This window comes from Asterias rubens, chromosome 6 (genome assembly GCF_902459465.1).
Source record: "Asterias rubens chromosome 6, eAstRub1.3, whole genome shotgun sequence".
In the NCBI taxonomy this organism is placed as follows: domain Eukaryota; kingdom Metazoa; phylum Echinodermata; class Asteroidea; order Forcipulatida; family Asteriidae; genus Asterias; species Asterias rubens.
In genome coordinates this window covers 21496657-21505954 of record NC_047067.1, presented here as the reverse complement: position 1 = coordinate 21505954, position 9298 = coordinate 21496657, and the positions used below count along the sequence as shown (strand labels likewise).

General features: G+C 37.8%; 1 non-coding gene across 1 annotated transcript; it reads left to right on the top strand.

Annotated features, from left to right (window-relative positions):
• The first annotated feature begins 393 nt into the window (after positions 1–393).
• Positions 394–466, top strand: Trnay-aua. The gene has a single exon. It is a non-coding gene; the product is annotated as a tRNA-Tyr (tRNA).
• The last annotated feature ends 8832 nt before the right edge of the window (positions 467–9298 follow it).

The following is a 9298-nucleotide window of genomic DNA, read 5'->3' as shown; positions in this document are numbered from 1 at the left end:
GGTCCTATTAAACAAGCTGACAAAGCTTTATTCTGAAAGTTCATATAAGCTGTCAAGTTGATGAAACTACTAACATAAAAACACACAAGCAGACCACCGGGGAGGTATTTCCCTCTGAAGCATAGAGCAAGGAACAGCAAGAACCCTCCCCCCATTTTGTTTGTTTTTTACCTAAAAAAGAAATCAAGCAAACAAATAAACAAACAAAACACACTGCCTGTGATATTTTTTCACCTCGGGAAAGTACTGAGTATACAGTGCTAACACACATCGGTGTATGGGTAAAAACCAAAATGAATATACTTTATCCCCGATGCAAATTTAACATCTATTATATCGTTGCTGTACCCGCTGCCAAAACATAGGATTCGAACTGCCTCTAGCTGCCGGGCAACCTCGGTAGTCTAGTTGGTAAGACACTGCTCTATAATTGCAAGGGTCGTGGGTTCGAATCCCACCCGAGTAACATGCCTGTGATATTTTTTCACAGGACTCGGGAAAGTACTGAGTATACAGTGCTAACACACATCGGTGTATGGGTAAAAACCAAAATGAATAAAACACACTGTACCAAAACTGACTGGGACAATCAGTCAGAAATGTAATCTTTTGACAAATTCACAATTTTGTTACAAGAAACAAGATGTAAGTTTGAAGGTTTACAAATTGTCGGCTTTAAAGACAATGTATCCATGTCCAATGCGGAAATAAATGTTCCACTAAATTGAATTGAATTGAATAAACAAAATAATGTTTGGTGTACAATTGCAATTTCATCATGTAAATCTGTGTTAAACAGAAAACAAATATGGCTGAAATCCGCCCGCTAAACTGGTTTTCAGAAATGTTTTGAGGGGAAAAAAGAAGGAAAAAACACTTCTGGAGAATTGCTCATTCCAATACAGAAACAGCTGAGCTGGCAGCTGCTAAAACAGCTCTGTTCATCAATGTGTGTACTTAACTGCTTCCCCTAAAAACGCAATACCTGGCTGAATAAAGTTTGATTTAAAAGGAAATCCTATAAAGTATAAACACTTTGGAAGAGGGGAGACTGAAGATTTTTTGTAACCCTCCCACTCCAAAATCATTAGCAGATACTTTCTGCTTTGACCTTTTTCTGCGTTTACCTTTTGTGTTGTTTGATGCCCGTGTCATGTTCAAAGGGGTAAGAGCAGAAATCCATGTATCTGTCATGCATTGTTGGTAATGTGTATAGTGCGCAATGAGTAAAAAGGAAAGTACACACCAAGCCACACACATAATTTCATGTCTCCATATTGATAATTTTTGATATAAAATTGCGTTAAAGACATTAAAGCACTGAGCAGATGAAATTGAGCTTCAATGGTATAGTAAAATTGAAAAAAACAAAAACATTGCAACTGTTGTTGTGAGGAAGGGAGACCAGTCAATAACAATTTCAAACACACTAATGACTACACTTTTGGTGGTCGTCTGTTTCTAATTTATAGGCCTACCCGCTACTAGGGAGCATTAGTGATTGCAGTTGGTGGTCGTCTGTTTCTAATTTATAGGCCTACCAGCTACTAGGGAGCATCAGTGATTGCAGCAAAGTAATGTACTGCACACTTTATTTTTCACACAATCTGTTACGTATTCCTACAAATTTACAAAAACCTTTTTAATTTTCTTGCCACAGGTTTTTCTAACATTCAATCCTTCTGAAACATGTGCACATCCATAACACCAGTTTGCTGGCACTGGCGGCCACCATGAATGCTAGCCTTCCAAAAAATGCTTGTGGCTCATTTCTTATTGAAGTCCACCCCCCCCCCCACCCCACCCCCCTCCCTTCCATCATTTGGCACCCGGATGGCATATCTAGGCCACAGCACGTCTGGCAAACTAGGCCAAGCGACCAATTGGCCCATCGTCATCTTGAAACAATCCCGGCAGGCTGATTATATGATTTGTGCATGATCCAGCCATGTGTTAGAAATGCACTGAGTGACGAAGCAGCGGGCCAGGCTTTCCGTAACTTTCCCTTCGGCTTGACCTAATTCAAGCAACGACAAAAAGGGAAAAAAATACGGGGGTTTGCGAGGGACGTGAGACATGCAGACTACATTGCCATCCTCATAGTAGCAGCACCAAGGCCAGTGGATCGCAGGATCGGAATCGTAACTGGGCCGGAAGAGCACCCTTGTAGCACTGCTCGGTGTATACCGTGACTAATGACATTGCATTGATGATGGATGAATGCACCCACTGAATTGATGTTAACAATATAATTTCTGCTCGTTGGTACTGGCTTGTTATTGGTGGCGGGGTGGCGGGCTGCCGGCAGAGAGGGAGACAGTAGGCCCGAGACAAAAAAATCCAGGGCTGGGCTCATTATTGCTGACATTTCTGTGCCATCCGTGAACATGAAAGTCAAGAGTTGATTGAGAGGGGGGTGGAATGTGATTGGGAAATCCAGCTGCACTGCGCACGCTGTTCCTCAATAGGCGTGCGTTGGATGTTCTAGCTCATTTTGGGAGAGCCTTCATTTGTTGACAAGTTTTAAAATTAATATACAGAAGATATTAGCTAGGATCTGGATATAAGACATCTCTAAGTTTGCTGAAACTCCTAAAGACGTTGGCCATTTTCTTCAGTCAAAATTACAGATAAGGCGCAGGAAAAGTCAAAAAATTTACTTTTTGTTTAATTTGTAAGAATGGTGCAAAATAACTCCTGCGGCTAAGACTACATTAAAATCTAATGTCAACCTCATGAGTTGTCCATTTCCACCTGAAAACATGTTAAACAAAGCACCAATTGTTATCCATCTGATGGATTACACACTGCTTTAAACTTACAAATTGACTGAACTGGCCCATACACAATCTCACAAATCTCTTGAGAATGGCGCAGTTACTTACAGTGTGCTTAAAAATAAAACCGTTTTTTAAACCAAAGTTGAAAAAGGTTTTTAAAAGGACAGCCTTTTTTGTTAAAATTGTGAAAATGTTTGTTTTTTTTCTATTTGAAAAAAAGTAGGATTCTAACAAAGTTATTTTTACAAAGTAAAAGCCGCTTACGTATTAATTTGTTTATCTCTCTGAATTGTGTAATCCCCGATGTTTTTACGTTTGTAGGTCAACAATCTAAAGTGGTTCTGAAGTAAACAAATAGAACCGTTATGCCGAAATTTCAAGCAAAAACTAACCAGATGTTATTTAATGAATCACATTCAGACAGTTTTCTGCATGGTTTCCCAGCTGGTACACATCATTAAATTAGAACATTTAGAGCAAATATGCAAAAAGGGAAGAGAACTAGGACAGGGTGTGATTAAGAGATTTAAGTGAAACATCAAGAAAGTAGGCCGAGCACATACATAGATGAACAAGTACATCTAGGTCAGGGCTGCTTAGACTGTGCATCTCTCACAATACGCCTACCGCCAACTGCCAACTACAGTACACTCCTCTATACACTGTAAGCATAGACTGGGTTTATTTTGTCAATATACGCTTGCTTTTCTGACTTTCATTCGGTTAGAATATCAGTAATACGGGATGTTTACAATGTCTTTTAGTAGTAAGCTCCTTGTTCAGTAAGCCTAACGAATGTAGTAAATATGGCATCACATTAAATTCCTTTAAAATGACTTTAAGTTCCATTTAATAGATAGGTTGTCATCTCAAATGAGGCTCCATTTTGCATGTCATCCTGGGTAGTCCTCTGACTATACAACTAGAGCTAATTAAACCATGGAGAATAATCAACCAGCTCATATCAGATCCATCATCTACACTTCAAAGGTTTCTTTTTAAATTAAAAGACATTGGATACTATTAGTAATTGTCAAAGACCACTTCTCACTTGGCGTATCTCAATATATGCATAACCTGTGAAAATTTGAGCTCAATCGGTCATCGGAGTTGCGAGATACTAAGAAAGAAAAACACCCTTGTCACATGAAGTTGTGTGCTTTCGGATGCTCGATTTCGAGACTCAAATTCTAAATCTGAGGTCTCAAAATCAAATTCGTGGAAAACTACTTCTTTCTCGAAAACTATGTTACTTCAGAGGGAGCCGTTTCTCACAATGCTTAAGAATTAAACAAAAATATAGTTAGAACCAACACACTATCAAAAGAGCTCGTCAGAAAAACACCCACCCATCAAACAGCTTTTGTTCTGCTTTTCAAAATGAAAGCGCATTTTTTTTTTTGACACAGAAAAGGAACTTGAACATCCTAGTTTCGGAGACGGGTCCAGGAAATCCTGTTGAACCTTGGCAGGTCATAAACATATTCTGTTTTTTTGTTCAGGTGAGTAAAAGAAATTTGGAATTATGCAAATAAGGTTTTCCAGCTCTACAAGGTACAAACGTCTCCTTAATGTCTTGATCATGAGTCCTGGGTGCCACTGAAAGAGGTGCGGTTTGTTTATTTGACCAAAAAGTACACAATTCTGTCTTGAGGGCAGGAGTCTACCCTTTAAGTTGAATCACAATCTCCAAACACAGTTGTACATGTATGAGACATTTTCAAAGGATACAGAGACTATCCTGCACTACATCTCCACAAATTTTGGTGTGGGTTTGTTTATAATTGAAGGGTTTTCCTTGTACAGTAGAGCGAAATGCAACACAAAAAGTCAGTTACTACCCAAAATTATCATTTGCATAAAATCTGCACAAAACATTTTATATTATGCTCATAGTGTGAACATTCTAAGACAAATGGAAAGTTCATGAGTCCGGTTGGCTATGTACTTAAAAACAAAAGGGCAGGCCCTTTAAAACTCATTTTCTACCAGTGACCATTTCATGCTATGTATTTCTATAAATCGTTTGGGGTTGAACAAAGAAGCATTGACAAGGGCTGGACTTGGACCCGCTACCTCCAGATTAATGCGCTGGTGCTCCACCACCCGAGCTATCCAGCCCTATGTTGGTGGTCTCCAAAAAAACACATCATGAAAATATTTAACAAAATCTTGCAGGGCTAGGCTAAAATAAAAGTGCACGTCCAATATCTTCAACAACCACAGCCCAACAGAGGGCAGTATACAGTTTAAAATGCAGCCTATCAACAACGGCACCAAAATTATTGTGAGTGAAGAACTGTGTTTGTACATGTATGGTTGCTATTATTTTTATAAACACAAAATGCAAATTATTTCTCCAAACTGTAAAATTCATTTATCATGTAAGTACTGCCTTCCAAATTGAAGATGACATTGCCACTTGTTCAAGTTCAGAACACTCTACAATTTTAATTTCCAGCTTCTTTCAATAAAGAAATAATCACTTATTAATCAGTCCTGAAATTCTCAGCGCTGTTTCACTATTAGTTTTCTTTCAATCTAGTTGAAGAAATGCCGCACACAATATCTGTCTACAAAAAAACCTCAAGGAGTTGATCTTGAGGATGAAGTGCTACAATAAAGTACGCTGCACATGTCCCAAAACGTGTCATATAGCGTGGGTTCAAAGGATTAGTACCGTATGGATTGATCAGAAGATAATCAAGGACCTATTTGTACACAGGTGATTTTAAAATGAATTACAGCAAGGGTCTATTAGAGCATCAACAGCTGTATGAAGACTTAGATATGTCTTGCGATGGTTATCCCGCTGAGGGAGGTTGAAGCCGGACGTGAGACAATCAAGTCTGCACGTGACCATACATGTGACCAATGGACTTGTTTTCCAGTGAACCTTAGCGAGGCTGCAATTACTACCCAGAAACAATCTATCACAAATGCATATCAGATGCAAATCTCAAACAGTATCCTTTCCTTTTTGTTGTCCCCAGAGAAAATCAAAACTGTCAACAATAATGAAATCAAGAGTATATCTTTCAAGGCATATTATCATCACTACATTCACAAAGATTTCCAATAAAACAAATGGAACTATTCATAAAATAGGCTGTTGAAATGCTTTCAACTCGGTATTAAAACCCCAAATAAATACAGTTTTTTTTTAAATGCCTCATTTGAAGATTAGATTTCTTAATATTCTACTTTCATATATCTTCTCTACGACAATTAAATTTGTGTTGCACTGTAAGCACTGACCATCAATGTTACCATTTTTATTTGCAAGCCTAACACATTCTGAAATGTTAGGACCAAAGAAATTTGTGATTTTGTGTCTTTCACCAATTTACAAGACTCAGATAAATGTATGAATTATGTGAGGTGATTTGTTTTGATTTTGGACAACTAGAACATAGGTGTTTTACAGACTTGCAATTATAGCAAAACAGACTTGTTTCTTTTTCTTTTTTTGCAAAACTGATCGTTTCCAGATAATAATTTAAAGAGCCTTTGAAATAATTATCGGTTACAATCAAGCTCAACCTCAATAGTTCACAGATGAACCTCTAACTAGACGTAAAGTTGCCATAATTATATTAAACCTTGAGAGGATAACAGTTTGGAGGTCCTTATAGAACTCCTTACAAATGATTGCAGGTAAACAAAAACAAATCAGAACAAACACAACAATGACTTCTTATAAGTTTTCCCCAAGACTTAATTAATAAGGCTGAGCAAGTACATCCAATTCTCGGATGCTATCATTGAAACGTGACAGTGTCACGTTTCTTGTACACGTGAATCATCTTACTAACGAGCTCATTACAGACATGCTACATTTTACAGACAAACTTTCGACCCCAAAGTTGACAGCCGGTGAGCCATGAGTGAAGCAATTAATTATAAACTTAACATTCAAAAACAATTAACTAGTGTATTTTATACATAGTGACTTAATGTTTTTGCCTCAATCAAAGCTGCAAAAACAGAAAGACCATCCTGGTTTGGTATCCATGGTGATAAAGCAATAATTTTTTGTATAAAACAACCTATAGGCTATAATGTACTCTTTTTTTTTATTACTATTCTACATACAGTGCTTCAAAATATTTTTTTGCAGGGGGGGGGAGAATTGGATTATTTCGCCAGCCATGTGTGCATGGGATCAAGCTCTTTTTAAAGCTTAGCCTGAGCTTTGGATCATCACAATTAGTCCTTCTTTGGTGAAAGTAATTCATCATATAGTTTTATTGTTTTTTTAAATTGAGAAAAAGCTATATATCTTGAGGATTTTATTCTAGAAAATTCCTCATGAATTTGAAACCTCAATCTTTTTAAAGCTTCCCCAAGCAAGACTTGAAACTTCAATAACACATGTACAACCCTTGGGTGTATCTGATTTGAACGCAAGCTCTGAACACTAAAGAAAAATGCTACTCTACAACACTGAAAATAAGTGTAGACGGGTGAAAGTCCACAAAGTGTTTCAAGTCCCTACACTATGTGCACTTCTTTTGTTCTCAGGTCCACACTTCGTATGGAGGATAAAAACACCTGCAACTTGGTTAAAAAATACTTCCCAAACATTTCCTGCAGTTAAGTGTGAAAAATCCAACAAAATAGTGTGGAATTTCCTGACGATGTGGGGTAAGAACGTGGCTTAAGACTAACCTTAGTCATTCTTCAGTCCGGTTCAGCACTTTATCCGATGTTCAGAAAGTTGAAGCTGGTGATTGGGTGTCTCTTGTGCAGTGCACCAATAGTGGTAGGGTTGTATTGAATGCCAGGAGGCTCTGGGTCATTCTCTGATGGCCAAGAACAAAGTTTCTTCCCAATCTGTGAAAAACAAACAACCATCAAACAACCAGGTTGATTAATATAGTAAGCAATATTATAAGTTGGTTTGGTGAAAGATTTTCATGAATCCTTATTCTTGGGGTTACCTCAATTGATGCACATGAAGTATAACTTATAAGGCTGGCACGTCTAAATTAACAACCGATTTAGTGACTCCTTTATTGCATGGAATTGGCATTTCTGAGTTGACTTGACTGGGTTTCATGAATGAAGCTTTCTTTTCACGCTTTTAACCAAGCCACAACTTCAAAATTAGCGCCTTCATAATGAGACCCAGTAACTGGGGCACTGTACAACTTTTTTTTTTTTTTTTTTTTTGACATTTTCGTATACATTACAACCAATGAATAATGAAATAAAAGGAGTACAACGCCCCAGTTACTGGGTCTACTTACTTTTCAATAGTTTATATCAACATTATTATTATATCAACAGTTTGAGTTTACCCATGAAATCACAGCTATTTACTGGGCACGGTAAGTAAGTGCAGAATTCTGTGGTATCCAGTGCTACGAAGTTTGGTCCAAACCTGAGGGCTAATTAACCATAGTTATTTAGAAAAAAAGACATTTTCAATCTAGCTACACAAACAATGTGCTAGGCCTAGGCTAGAGACTTCAGACAAGAATAGACCCCCAAAGAAAAAGACCACAACTTTCCACTCATTTTTATTGCCAAAAATAGTTTTATATTTACCAAACGTGGTCGACTTTCGACATGTGCAATGAAGGCAGCATCTTTCTCTTAAACTATCTCTGGTTCTTGAGGGTTCAGGGAGGAGAGTCTGACATATTGTTACTATTTATCTTTTTGGAATATTTTTTACGTGATTTGGGGTGTTCGGACGCCATTTTCTCTATAGAGTAAAATACTTCTCTGGGAAGGACTGGTATATAAACGAGACAAGTCTAGTGCGGTATGAAATTAATTTAAAATGGAAGTGAACATTTTTTCATTCATAGTTTTCGATAAGAATTATTATACAATCCTGTGTTATTTTTATTTCTTGTCAATATGAAGAAAAAAAAATATACATTTATGGTCAAGAAGGAAAATGAAGCAGAAACTTACACAGTGACCAGCAGGCTCGATCTTTGAATTCTTTTGCCAGTGCAATTTTTGTTCAAAAGTCACTGAAGAGAAATTGTAGCACTAGTAGACCCGATCAACTTTGACAGAAAGTTCTCTGTAAATATTGTGACTGATTGGAACTCACAAGACTCCTGTCAGCTTGTTGTCTCTAGTGAAGCAATGGTGGGTGGTGTAAGCCGATTGTTGAAAATGAAACGTCAGGAACGATTTCGGTAGCTCCCTTCTTGATCTTGGTGGGTCGATGGCTTGGCAAAGAAATGAATGTTTTGACACAAAATGCACGAGAACAAGTAGCTGACTTGAAAACCTGATAGTGACTATACCACACGCCCACTGCTGACCCCACAAAATATAATTGGTAATCGAATGAAGGGATTTCAGTGGTTTTTCTACTGCAAACCATGCAACTTAATTCAGTCCACGCGCCTAGAAACGTGAGTTTGCTACGTGCCAGCCAAAACCATCCAAACACACTGCATATAGTGACATGTGCCTCCTATACTAATGACAGGGGTGTCAACAAATTCAGCTCAGAGGGGCAGTTTAAAAAATCACCCATCTACTACTTA